Genomic DNA, 14,647 nt, shown 5'->3' with positions numbered 1-14,647 from the left:
TAGTTTGAATATGTTTTAAATATATGCTTCTGAAGTGAAATTGATACATAGGAATTGCGACCAATCACACTTCCGGTGCCACCACAGGTATACTGGATCGGCACTATCTCAGAATTTGGTTTCGCTCATACCAGCGCGCCGGGAGGAGGGGAGTTGCTTTGCTAATAGACCTAACTCTCTGGCCCATTTTGGTAAGAAGAATAAGAATCTATTAGCGGTTAGAAGAGATAATAAGTGCAATACATCCTCTGCGGACACCGGAAGTGATGCAATGAGTTCGCATGTAAATAAATAGGCGGAAGTGACGGTGCGCAAGCCACTCCTATCTCGGTCGATGTCCAATAGGAAGAAATGCGTCAGAGAGGAGGCGTTACCGTCACGTACCACCGCTCGGAGTCCGTGCTGCAGCCGGACCCGAGCCCATTTTCACTAGAAATTCACTAGAAAGCTGTTTCCATCTGCATAACTGTAAGTGTAACTCCTTGCTTATATTAAACTGGTTGAGAAGATATCACACTATTGCGACCTTTATTTTTGCACCCCGTTCTTGGAGGGCATTGGCCCTTGGTCATCGCCTCCCAGATACAGGTCAAAGGTGAAGGAAGCATTGATGAGATCCTTGGAACCAGATTGCTTTCCAGTGGCTGACTGAAAAGGCAACCCGGTGTATTATATACACAGAGGAAGTGGAAGGGGATCTTTGAATCCGCTACTCTGCGCTCTTTTTTATCACTTCTGGTAAGAGACCATTCTGGGTGGTTCACGCGGAGAGTGACTTATCCACGTTTGCAGTGAAATATATTGTTTAATTCGTGCACACCTTATTTTCCGTCTGGTAAGGAGGAATTTCACCTGGTGGTGGGGGGTGTTACTGCACTGAAGTTGGAGATTTTTCTTTGTTGTCAAGCACTCATTTGTTTGATTAAGCATGGACACTTAAAGAGAAATTGGACTTTTTTTGCACATTCCCACCTATTATATTATATTCCCATGTTGTTATACATTTTTGGATACATTTTTGTTTTAGCACACCTTCTTTTAAACACACGATAGTTTAAAATGAGCAACCTTCAACCTTACCAAAAGATTGTAACTACGTAGTCATAAAAAAACACACACACGCATAGATCCGCATCACACTTATCTAGAGCGAAAGGGACAGAGAGTTTAACATATAATAATGTGTGAATATATGAAAAAAAATAAAAAATAAAAAAATAAAATAAAAAAAATTGAATGAAGGAGCAATTAGAAGCTCAGCTAGAGGCCACACATATCGGAGAACCAGCCAAAAAATCACCGACCTCCAATGTCTGGCATTCAGGCTGAACTAAGTGCCGAGCAAAAAATTGGAGATGACGATCATCACCCCAAGGCTCATCAAAAAGAAGAAAGAAAAGTGGGTTTTTTTAGGCCTTAAAGGGGATGGTCACAATATACCACACAATTGTTATATAAAATTCATGTTTATTGAAGCAAAAAATAATAAAAAGCATGCACCACACATGCCGTAAGACATAATGATAATTAGAACATCCGACGCTCTCTTCATCCACCTGCCTGCCTGCTTGTGGTCGCTGTGACCATGATATAATATAACGATATATATGCAAATAAGTAATTTCCATTGAATTGATCATGTGACCCATGCCCGGCGCCTGGACATAGAATGGCTGCCCGCCTGCCGTCTCTTCTAGTGGTAATATTGATTGGTTTTTGGTCTCTTGAGCCCTGAGGAAGCACGATCATGCGAAACGCATCAGCTGCGCAGGGACCACTTTCCACCAATTCCAACTGAGACTTACCATTTGGTTTTTATATTTTTTGGTGTTTTTTCCCCCCACGGGGGTAGTTGTATTTATGTAATGTTCTGTATGTATAAGTGTTCTAATTGTCATTATGTCTTACGGCATGTATGGTGCATGCTTTTTATTATTATCATTTGCTTGAATAAACATGAGTTTTATATAACAATTGTGTGGTATATTGTGACCATCCCATTTAAGGCCTAAAAAAACCCACCCACTTTTCTTTTTTCTTTTTGATTTTGCATACAATAGGGGTGTGGCCTAACATTTCACATTGTATGTTTTTTTTTACCCCAAGGCTCATGTTGTAGGTTCAGCCAGCATCGTCACTCAAAAGTTACACCACATAGTATATACAGGACCAAATCTATCCTTGATACCCAGAAAATTGAAATGATCAAAAGATGAGTATAGATATATAGTCAAGTCTCAAGTGTTGTAGATCATGGGTCTAATCACTTGTGATACTGCACAAAGTATGGAAAGGGCACCATGTAGCAATCTTTCAGCATTCAATAGCCAGATAATGTGATAGACTGCAGGCATAAAAATCCTCAAAGTTGATAGAAAATAGTCAAACAGGAACACTTGATGAATAATGTAGCAACTATAATAAATGAATTCCCCAAAGGGTAATCATGGTAGATGTCTCGTCAATATCAAGAGTACAGGCTTTCTAGAGGTAATCCAAATGTGCAAATCCCGATAATTAACCGATAAAAAGTTCTAAAAACCATAGCCCCGTCATGGAAAAAGCATGTCTGCCGAGATTAATGTAGTTATAGTTCATAGAAGTAGCAGGCAGTTTTACTAGACATGCAAGACCATTCCTAAGTAAGTGGCAATAATGTAAAAAGGAAATCTCTGATACTCACACCTTCATAGTCCACCAAATGTCCTTTGCATATTGCAAAGTGATACAATCTGTAATGAGTCGGTGGGTGCAACTTCAGTGAGACCAGTGTAACGTGTGAGCTGTAAAGGGAGTATAAGGCATCCAGGTGATTCTCATACTAGAAACACGCTCTACGGGGTGCAGACAAACCATCGCCAGACCATCCAGCGCTGCAGACTGCCAGATAACTATCTTCCGATAATCAGATAGGTTACATAGTCTGTTTGGTGGACAAGGAATGCCATACAATGGAAACAGTGTAGCAAACACCCTCATATGAGGCTGACATCCAGGCAAAATTGATCATAAGACAAAACTCACTGAAGTAACTGCAAACACCATCCAGCTATCATTAGTCCTGCAAATGGAAACACATGGATATCCTATAGTCAGCAGGCTATGCATGAGTGTCACTCCAGGCAGTCCATATCCATGTTGGAGGCATATATGTACTAGATTGTCAGGGAAGCCCACAGATTACCCATGACTATGGCACTTGAATGGTGATAGAAAAATGCTCAGCTCCTTAGCTCCAGCTTAGGGGAGCCGCAGCAGCCAGGTAGCGTGACGTCAATGCATTTCGCTGACCAATCAGCCTTGTCAGGACGTCCTATTGGAGCTGCAGCTCCAGGCCCCTTCCATAATATAGGCCCAATACAGTGAGTCTAGATCACCGGCCTCTACATTGCCTAGCAGACAGCCGCATTATGGGCCCAATACAGTGAGTCCACATTCGCTGGCAGCCAACTGCCGGCAACTACCTATATTGCCTTGCAGATAGTTGCAAAGCTTCCGGCGCAGTACCAGTGCACCGAGGCTGAGCGCGCTCCTCCCCTAGGGGTCCAACACAGAGGCTGGTTCGGGAGGCTGGATGGCGCTGCGAGCAAAGAGGAAGTACTTTACAGCTTCACTGCAATAACTAAGGGGCAGGGGAATTTGAGCAGTTGATTATTTGCTTATCAGTGCCACCTATCAGTGCAGCCCATCAGTGCTGCATATCAGTGCCACCTATCAGTGCCCATCCATGCTGCCTATAAGTGCCCATCAGTACCATCTATCAGTGCCCATCAGTGCTACCTATCAGTGCCCATCAGTGCAGCTTATCAGTGTCACCTATCAGTGCCCATCAGTGCAGCTCATCAGTGCCACCTATCAGTGCCCATCAGTGCTGCCTATAAGTGTCCATCAGTGCCACTTGTTAGTGCCACACATCAGTGCTGCCCATCAGTGTTGCCTATCATTGTCCATCAGTGCAGCTCATCAGTGCCCATCAGTGCAGCTCATCAGTGCCCATCAGTGCCACATATCAGCGCAGCCTGATCAGTGCTGCCTAATCAGTGCCCATCAACGAAGAAGAAAAATTACTTATGTGCAAAATTTTTACAAACTAAGGAAAAAAAAATTTCAACGTCTGTATCTTTTCGATGTTTAGCAAAAAAATAAAAAACCCAGTGGTGATCAAATACCACTAAAAGAAAGCTCTATTTGTGTAAAAAAACGAATAAAAATTTCAGAGTACAGTGTTTCATGACCGCGCAATTGTCATTCAAATTGTGACAGCGTTGAAAATTGGCCTAGGCAGGAAGGGGGTGAAAGTGCCCCGTAGGCAAGTGGTTAAAGGATAAGTTCACCTTTGGAAACATGTAACATGCTTCCACTTCTGCAGCCTCTCCTCGATCCACTGGATCTAGTGACAGCAAGCGGAGGATCTTCTCCCTGAACTCACTGTCACTATTCAAAAAAATATATTGTGTAGTTCCTGTACGCCACCACCCTTTTCCACAGCCCAGCACTCCAATTAACTCGGAGGGGGCAGAGCGGAGAGCTGCTGGCTGACTGTTCGATCGCTCGACCAATGCTGCATCCACCTAGGTAAGAACAAATGGGGAAAAAATAGAAACCCCATACTTCTCTTAACTAATTAATTGACATACTAATTAGGTGCAACCCCCCCCCCCCCCAAAAAAAAATGCAGACTAATAATAAAATATTTCCCCCCTACTGGGTATTGTGCCCAATACAACACTGCAGTGTTGGGTATAATACCCAGTAGGGGTAAAATATTTTGTCATTTGTTTTTTTTTTTGTTGTTGTTGCACTTAATCAGTATGTCAATTAATTAGTTAACAGCAGTAGGATGACACAGCAAACTATTAAAAAAAACATGGTTGTGTGGGGCTCCGCCTGCCTGGCCGCATCATTCATTCACAGGGTTCTGTGAATAGGCAACCACAAGTACCAACAGTCTTTGTGGCTGTCAGCTTGTAGTTCTCAATGAACTATCAGGGTGCTGTTGAGCACTTTAGGTAGTTCATTGTCTTTTCCTGTCAGAGTGTGACTGCCTGCCCGCACAAGTCTACAGAAGTCCTGCATGACACCCACATAGATGCCAACATTTGAAAAAAATTTCCAGGGACACTTTGCAGCACAGCTATCAATTACTTACTTGAAAATGTACCACACCCACTTCCCTGAAGCTCCGCCCATTCTGCATAATTCATCTCTGCCTACTTATCATCAGATTATAGGGTCTACTCAATAAAGAGAGAATTACAGGAAATTGAAAAGGGAATTTCAAACTTAAGGCCAAAGTAGCAGAGTTGGAATAATTCTCCCATTCAGCTGCACTACTTCTGCCTAAAGTTTAAAATTCTTATCACAATTCCCTGCTATTCTCTCTTTATTGAGTAGTACCAACAGTACCATCATAAAACATGTGTGTAAAGGCACTAAATAATAATTAAAAATAAAATAAATCATGCTATTTTGTATTATCTATTTGAGCCAGCAGGTGTAGCTTTAGGCTCCTTTTCACATTCAAAGGCTTTTAGTTTGTTGATGAAAGAAGCCCATTGTTCTCATACATAGCTCAGTGACTCATCCAAGTAACACTTTCCTTTTGGGAAATGTTAGAGAAATTAAGAATGTCTTTATAATCATTTATGTATAAGGCTGACTGTGACTCCATTTTGTTCTGCTTGAATACAATCTAACTGGTTTTAAATGCCCTATAATATATATGGTAATGGCTAGATTTCAGAGTTGATAAGATGAAGCTTCTTCCCCTTTAAGGATATGGCAATAAAAACGGACATTCCTCATTGTCCTGGGGGAAGGGTTAAGTCAGGATGTGTTAACTGTATATAAAATGTGCCAGCTAGCTTAAGAAGGCAGACAAGTCTCAGATAAGAAGCCAACTAGGCTAGCTACTGTGTATGGTGCCCTATTCCACGGGTCACAGGCGGCTAGAACCGGTGGGTGAATATCTGACATTCTCCTGTACTTGTCTCCTCGTATACGAGAAATAAATCTTTCCTTTTATCAGCTTGTGGTCTAAAGGTGATTTCCCTTACATCTTTGGTGCCGTGACTCGGATACCCAAAATCCTGTGAAGGGCTAGACACCGGTGACCAATACTGTACAGGGGAATTTCCGGTACAAGCGGAATTCCTATCTTAAAGTCCTCCGTCTGAATTGACGTTACCAGAGGCCGGTTAACTGGGGCTGGCCCATAGAAACAGGTAACGGGTTTTCCAAGAATCAGTAAGAAAGAGACCCAATCTGGTTCAAGGAAAGAACATTTTATTTATATATGCATATATCGATAACACAAAGAATGTTAGTTGTGTAAATGGTTAAAAGCTTTATTTGTTTGACTTGTACTATGCTTGATGAGAGGAAGTGAGTTGTCACGCACTCCTCGTTACGAACATCTGTGGCCATCTTGGATGGGCAGATAAAGTGACCGATCTGCGTTTGGATAAGACGTACTCAGGGCATCCTGAGTAGACAGTCAAGTACTGCAGCTCAATTACTCTATCTCCTCTTGTTGTCTATGTATCTGTCAGGGCCCAGATTCGAACCCAGGTCCATGGTTGCTTCTGGCAGCGCTTCTTCTTGCTGAGCTATCCAGCAGCTGATATCTATGCTTTCTAATCTATGTGGTAACCTAGACCTTGTCCAGTTTCCTGCCTAATTCCTTGCCCAGCCTCCTGTGAACTCTGAACCTTTGGCCACTCCTTTGAACTTCCTATTTAAGCCTGATCTGGGAACTTCCTGATGCCAGATTATTGTGCTTTTGCCAAGATCTAGCTTTGTGTGCTTCATACTCCCGAATCTTCTACTTGTGTACCGACCTCCAGCTACGTTCCAGGACTACGCCTCTGCCTGCTGCCATTTTGCTCTTCACTGCTTGTGCACCGATCTTTGGCTAAGACTACGACTACTCTTCTGCTTGCTCCCTCACTCCGGCTGATCTCTTGTGTACCAGACCCTGCTTGTTGACCATGGTTGTGCTGCTGCTTCCTGCGACTGGACTCTGAGCCTGACCCAGTAATCGTGACAGAATAATCTGGCCACAATGGAGTCCGCAGTGGCAGCTACCTTTGCTAAGCAAATTTCTGAATTGAAAGAATTTGGTGTCACTTATCAGGCAGAATTTAAAGAACTGCAAAGTGTGGTGAAGGATCAACAAGCAGAAATTCGGGATTTAAAGAAACAGGTGTTGGATCTTATTTCCGTAAATGGCGCCAGTTCTGAGTCCAGTGCTCGAATGCCATTTCCACAAAAATTCAATGGAGACCGCCGGCTTTACAAAGGATTCATTAATCAGTGTCGCATTTGCTTCCAAATGCGGCCTGCTGCGTTTTTCTCTGAAAGAAAGAAGGTACTGTTTATTATCAATCTCCTGACAGAGGAAGCTTTATCTTGGGCCACTCCCTATGTGGAAAAGGATGACATCATTTTAGATAATCTTGAATCCTTTACTAAAGCTATGGACCAAGTTTTTGACGATCCAAATCGATGTGCTACCGCTGAGGCCGAACTGCACAATTTGCATCAGGGACGATGCTCCGTTGCGGAATACACTACTGAATTCAGGCGCTGGATCGCAGATACAACCTGGAATCCAGCAGCACAAAGAAGCCAGTTTCGGCAGGGGCTTTCTGAGCAAATAAAGGATGAACTGGCTAGAGGTGATGCCCCTGATGACCTGGAGAACTTTATCCAATTGTGCATCCGTATTTACCAGAGACTTTCTGAAAGGAGAAAAGAGAGACTGCGAATACTAGGAAATACAGAAGGTATGCGTTTTTCTTTTAGTCAACCTCCTTGGAAGAGTTCTCAGGTTTTTCATGATTCCAGTAACCCTGAACCTATGCAGATTGATTCCGTTAGAAGGGGTATCACTACTCAGGAAAAGTAAAGACGTCGGATTTAAAAATTTATGCCTTTATTGTGGGGACTCTGGACATTATGCTATTAACTGTCCAAATAAGCTAAGGAGAACAGTTGCTGCAACTGATGTTAAAGACATTGAACAAATTAGTTCCATCGCCCAGTCAGTTTCTCCAATACTTGAAGAAAGCAATCTTATACAAGCTCCGCCCACTCACTTTATAATTCCCATTAGACTCTCTGATGGGGCTAATGACATTTCCTGCTCTGCCATGTTGGACTCTGGAGCCGGTGGAAATTTTATGGCTATTGGATTTGCTCAAGACCATCATATTGAATTGAGGAATAAATCCTCACCTGTAGATATGGAGACTGTTGATGGTTCCCCCCTATCCTCCGGGCCAGTTACCCATGAGACTGCTCCTCTTAGTCTGTTTTTTAAACCTGATCATCAGGAGACCATATTTTTTCAGTTGATTTCATCACCAAAGTTTCCTATTATTCTAGGTATCCCCTGGTTCTCTATTCATAACCCCTCTGTCAACTGGGAAACACGTGTTTTAACTTTTTCCTCCAAGTACTGTAAAGGACATTGTCAACCTGACTCCTCCCATGTCGGGAATCTCCAGGTAGAGGAACACATGGTTCCTGGATATGAAGGCCTGCCACCTCAATACAGAGCATTTCATGATGTGTGATAAGAAGAATGCAGATCAGCTACCCCCACATCGCCCTTATGTCTGTCCTATTGAACTTTTACCTGGGGCAGAGATTCCTTTTGGCCGTCTCTATTCTATGTCTGAACCTGAATTAAAGGTGTTAAGGGAGTGGTTGGATGAAAACCTGGCAAAGGGGTTCATAAGACACTCCACCTCTCCTGCTGGGGCAGCTCTCTTCTTTGTTGAGAAGAAGGATAAGACATTGAGACCACGCGTTGATTATAGGGAATTAAATAAAATCACTATCAAGAATCGCTATCCTCTCCCACTAATTCCCGAGCTTTTGGAAAGACTTTGTTCTGCAAAGATCTTTACTAAATTGGATTTAAGGGGTGCATATAATATTATTCGCATTCGTAAGGGTGATGAATGGAAGACTGCTTTCAGAACCAGATATGGACATTTCGAGTCTTTGGTCATGCCCTTCGGTCTTTGCAATGCTCCAGCAACTTTTCAGCACTTTATTAATGATGTGCTGCGAGATCTATTGGATCAATTTGTGATTGCTTATCTTAATGATATTCTTATCTTTTCAGATTCTCTACAGGAACATCGCAAACACGTATCAATTATTTTCGAGCGCCTGAGGAAGAATCTACTGTATATCGAACTGAATTTGAACAGACCAAGATTCAGTTCCTTGGGTACATAATCTCCCCTGAAGGGTTGAGCATGGACCCTGATAAGATTAAAGCAGTGGTGGAGTGGCCTGCTCCTAGGAATGTTAAAGAGATTCAACGATTTCTTAGATTTGCCAACTTCTACAGAAAGTTTATAAGGGACTTTTCCAAGGTGGTTGCACCAATTGCCGAGTTAACCAAGAAGGGACGTCTCTTCACATGGGCACCAGAGGCGCAAGCTGCTTTCTGTAAACTATAGACACGCTTTACCTCTGCACCAATTCTAGTACATCCTGACCCTGAACTGCCCTTTGTTGTAGAAGTAGATGCCTCAGATTCTGCTGTTGGAGCTATCCTTTCTCAGCGTACAGGTGAAAAGATGCAGCTTCATCCCTGTGCGTACTTTTCCCGGTTGATGTCCTCTGCTGAAAGGAACTATGACATTGGGAATAAAGAATTGCTGGCTATAAAGGAAGCTTTGGTGTTGGGTGAAAAGTGCGCAGGATACTGTGTAGTAAAGCTGCAAACCTAAAATAATGTATATGGTGATAGTGAAGAAAAGTAGGTGCGCTAAACTTATAAACTTTTTAGGTTCCCCTAAAAAGGGGAGTAAATCACAACGTGATTAACTATTATAATATGTGAAGAAACAATATTCAATAAATCAAAGTTTGAATATAATAACGTGCTCTAGTGTATCAACTAAGCAGTCAAAGGTGAAAAATGCTCTCTTCAAAACAATAACAGAAACTGAAATAAAAAGTCCAATCCAAACAAAAGTCCAAGTGGTGTTGTTAATAAGATGAACTCCTTGGTGAAAAATCCACAGCAAATTAGAGTGCACATAGTCCCACCACCATATCTGGATTGGCTCCTTACCAGAAGGTGAAAATGTAAGGGCGTAAAATGACACAAATCCAGATATAAGATACCCACGATGGATCCCTTAGACCACACTTAGGGAGAGGATGTGCCTCTTACCAGAAAATTCATGGATATGGGCTTAATCACACACTCTCCTGGGAATGGATGGTATCCCTCCTATGGTCCCTGGGTCTGGATGTGTCCCCTCCGGTGCCTGAGATATTCTCGCAGTGCCCCAGGAATAAAAATCGTGCAATAGTGTAGTACTTTACAGACCGTTTAATCGCAAAATACTTAAAACACTTACATAAAACGACTTGTTCCAGGCACAGAAAGCACAGCGATGGAGAGGAGATGCCACGGCCGCCTGCAGCGCGGTCTGCGGCGATGAGTGATGACGTTGCGGCGCTCCTTTCTGACGCGTTTCCTCAGAGGACGTCAACGGAGATAGGAGATAGCCGGCAACGTCATCTCCGCCCTTATATGTCAAGAGAGTGAGGCCCACATCCGGTGTCAGCAGAGGAAGTCCCGTTATTCATTAGAAGCAGGAAGTACAACCCAATGCTCCTGATCTTTGCAAAAAATCACTTTTTTAACGGCGCCTGCCCTGGATTTATTCTGAAGGGGCCCGATGTACGGATCGCCAGGTGTAAACTTTAAAAAGTTTAAAAAGTTATAAGTAATCATTAATGCATTCAGGGCTTCCACCGGAGATGGGTACTCGACTCTATTATGGTACAATAAAAGAATAATAGAAATACAATAACAATGCGACATTTGGTGTGTGATCACCATATTCACTATATTAAAATCCTAATGGGTACATTCATAGGTTTCTGGGTCTGAGCAGTTATCACAATCGCAAATTTTATTGTAATATTAAATGATAAATTTATTAAAACCTATATGTAAAATATCCCGACTGGGATAACTAAAATCGAATAAAATATTAAAAACCGTGATCAATAACTGTATTGGGATATGGTTCCAAATCCCCAGTCAATAAATCACTCTTTTAAAATGGGGCACAAGATCCCCCTTAGGATCAGTATGATGCAAGGAGAGTTGAGGCATATAAAATTAATGTTATGGGGGCACATCAGCTATTATTTATAAATGAGTTGATGTCCCATTCGACGCTATGTCCCAGGGGGCGGGAACATTTGAGCTGGTAGATCCAGTAGGTCTCTCTTCTTGAAATGGACCTTTTTAAATTGCTCCCTCGCCAATGGGGGTTGTATTTCTCTATCACTCTCACTTCTAAGTCCTTGTGTTTTTTGTGATGGTGTGTAGAGAAATGCTGGGAGAGGCTGTGTCCAGGAAAGCCTTTCCGGATATTCGCCAAATGCTCCCCTATTCTGATGTTGGCCGTCCTGATGGTCCTACCTACATATTGTTTATTACAACTGCATGTGAGTAGGTAGACCACCCCTTTGGTGTGACAGGTTATGAAGTCTTTGATGGCATAGACCTCACCTGTCACTGAAGACTTGAACGAATCAGTTTTGATAGTTCTGGTGTTTCTGCAAAGATTACAATTCCTACATGGAAAATATCCCTTCAGGTTAGGAAACAGTGCTGGTGTAATTGGTTTGTCAACTGGTGTGCAGGCTATAATTTCTTTCAGGTTACGTGCTTTTTTAAAAATCATTTGTGGACCTGTGGGAAGGATTGGGCCTAAAATCTTGTCCTGCTGCAATATGCTCCAGTGCTTTCGGAATATATGGTTCATCCATCTATAATTCCCAGAAAACTGCGTGACAAACGCAAAATCACAATTCTTTCTTAGTTTTTCTGTCTTCGAGGGAATAACCAGGTCTTCTTGTTTAACTTGTGCAAAATCCTGGATTTCTTTTTCCAGCATAACAGGGTCATAACCTTTCTCTTCAAAACGCTTCTTCAGAACACCTACTTGTGTCTCATAGTCGGTGACTTCAGAGCAATTTCGTCTTATTCTCCTGATTTGTCCCTTTTGGTATTGCCCTCAACCATGAGGGGTGATGGCTACTGTCCAGAGGTATAAACCCGTTTCTGTCAGTAGGTTTTTGGTATGCCCGGGTGACAAAACGAGTCCCTTTTCTCACAATAACCAGATCCAGATAGTTAACTAATGATGTGCTCCAGGAATATGTGAATCAAATTCCCCAATTGTTCTGGTTGAGGTTCTGCATAAAACGATGTAGACTTACTTCGCTACCTTTCCAGATAAAGAGCGCGTCGTCTATATAGCAACGCCAAAAGATCAATTCTGGTGGTCTTTCCGAAAAGATATTCCTATCCTCCCATAGTGCCATGAAGAGGTTGGCAAGGCTGGGGGCAAACTTTGCCCCCATTGCCACGCCCCTCCGTTGTAGAAAAAATTGGTTGCCGAAATAAAAATAGTTGTGTTCCATCCCAAATGTTAGTAACTCAAGAATAAAAATCTTCTGTTTAAGAGAGATTTCTGATGCTTGGTCAAGGAACACACTCACAGCTTCATACCCCAAACCATTAGGGATGACTGTGTATAAAGATGTGACATCGGCTGTTACCAATAGGGCGTCACCTCTAACTTCTAACGAAGTTATGTCTTGGATGCACTGGGAGGTATCTCTGAGGTATGCGGGAGTATCCTGTACCAGGGGTTGGAGAAAAAAATCAACATATTTACCTATCCGTGATGTTACGGGGTCAATTCCGCTCACGATAGGTCTCCCAGGCGGTTTAGTGAGACTTTTATGGACTTTAGGGAGATAATATATGATTGGAATTCGGGGGGCGAGTGGGATGAGGAATTGTTTTTCTTTTTCACTAATGATCCCTTCTTCAAAGCCTCTTTTCACAATCTGTGTTAATTTTCGTTTGTACTTAGAGGTGGGATCTTTTTGGAGGACTTCATACGTTTCTCTATCCGACAGGAGGTTATTCATCTCTTCCAGATAATCCTGTTTGTTCAGGAGTACTATTCCCCCTCCCTTATCCGCTGGTCGGATAATTAGATTTTTGTTCTCACATAAGGTCTTGATACCAGTGGAGAGATCTCTTTGGGGTTTAACAGTGAATTATTTTTCTTCTATCTCCTTGAGAACCACTTCTTTAAAGATCATAACATGATTACTCAGGTTCCCTCCTGGGTTAAACAGGGAGGCGTTTTTGAGGTTCGTGGGGATACTCGAGGATTGGTTGTAGGACATATAATTCCTGTCACCAGCCTTAGATAAGAAGTGTCGTTTCACGTTTAATTTTCGGATAAATTTGTGTACATCTACAAAAGTTTGAAATTTATTGAGCGGTTTCTTAGGAGCGTATTTAAGCCCTTTGTTCAAGGTCTGTTTTTCTGCTTCAGTGAGAATTACTCCGCTCAAGTTAAAAGATTTGAGGTGTACTTACTTCTTCTTTTTTTTTTTGGTTCCGCCCCCCCTGCAGCCCCTGCCGGTTTTTTTCTTTTGCCTTTTCCCGGGCCCAGGCCTAAAAAACCCCGTGGTTTAGAGCTAATTGGAGTTTGAGGTGGGCCTCTCGGACTCTCGTATCTATCCTCCTCTTCATATTCGTCGTAGTATAAAGGCTCATATCTGTTTTGAGTCGAATAACCAGGGTCTCTCGGTGTATAGGGAGAGACCGTGTAGTAACCAGTGTAGTCCATCGACCCTCTTTGTGGGGATCTGGACCTGGATCTTCTCCGGTTCATCTCGTATGATAGATCTCTCCTACTTTGTCCCTGGTTCGAATGATCGTATCCCCATGTATCAGGTTTTCTTTTCTTTTCTTCTCGTCTGGTCTTACCCTTAAACGAGGAGGGTTGTTGTGGTTCCCTCAATGGTCTGAAATTCCTGTTATCATGGGGCACCTTGGAAGTATTCTTAGGTTCTGGCTGAACATTGGAGGCTTGTGAATGGGCATTGGTGCGTTTTGGGACATCCTTTGGCTCTATAAAGCCTACTTGTTTGACTTTCTCTCCTGATGTTCCCTCCCCAGGGGAATTAGGAGGGTCTTCAACCATTGCCTATTCGCCTCCTAAGTTGAGCTGCCATTTAAAGACTTTGGCTGCCGTATAGTCTTCTAAATCTCTAAAATACTTCTTACGTTTTTTGGCTTTCTGGTCTATTTCCTCCAGTGCCAAAATTTCCCTCAATTCCTGATTATAAATTTTATATGCCTGCTCTTGCATCAAAGGTGTTAGTTTCTCCTTGATTTCAAGAATCTCCTTGTTGAGTCTAATGACTTTTTTCCTTTTCCTATCGATAAGGAAATTGAGGAGACTCAACCCAGCTCCGTTAAAAAATTGGAACCAGTCTGCTAATTCGGAGTCTCCTTGGTCTGGATTAATATTCCAACGTAGACTCCTTGGGACCATCTTCTCCTGGACATACTTCTCCAGGAAGACGATGTCCCATGAGGCGTGTAATTCAGCAACCAGCACATTTTTAAGGCGCATAAAAATGCCTCTCAAATCTGTGGCATCATTGGTTGTTTTCTCGAACACCTCTTCCACGGCTAATTTCCGTGAGCTATGGTACTCAAAGATATCCATAGTGTAGTATCCGCAGCACTTGAAAAATATGTGCAAAATTGGTGTTGGGTGAA

The sequence above is a fragment of the Pelophylax lessonae genome (assembly GCF_965119305.1).
Source record: "Pelophylax lessonae genome assembly, chromosome: 4".
In the NCBI taxonomy this organism is placed as follows: domain Eukaryota; kingdom Metazoa; phylum Chordata; class Amphibia; order Anura; family Ranidae; genus Pelophylax; species Pelophylax lessonae.
This window is presented reverse-complemented; position numbering follows the sequence as displayed.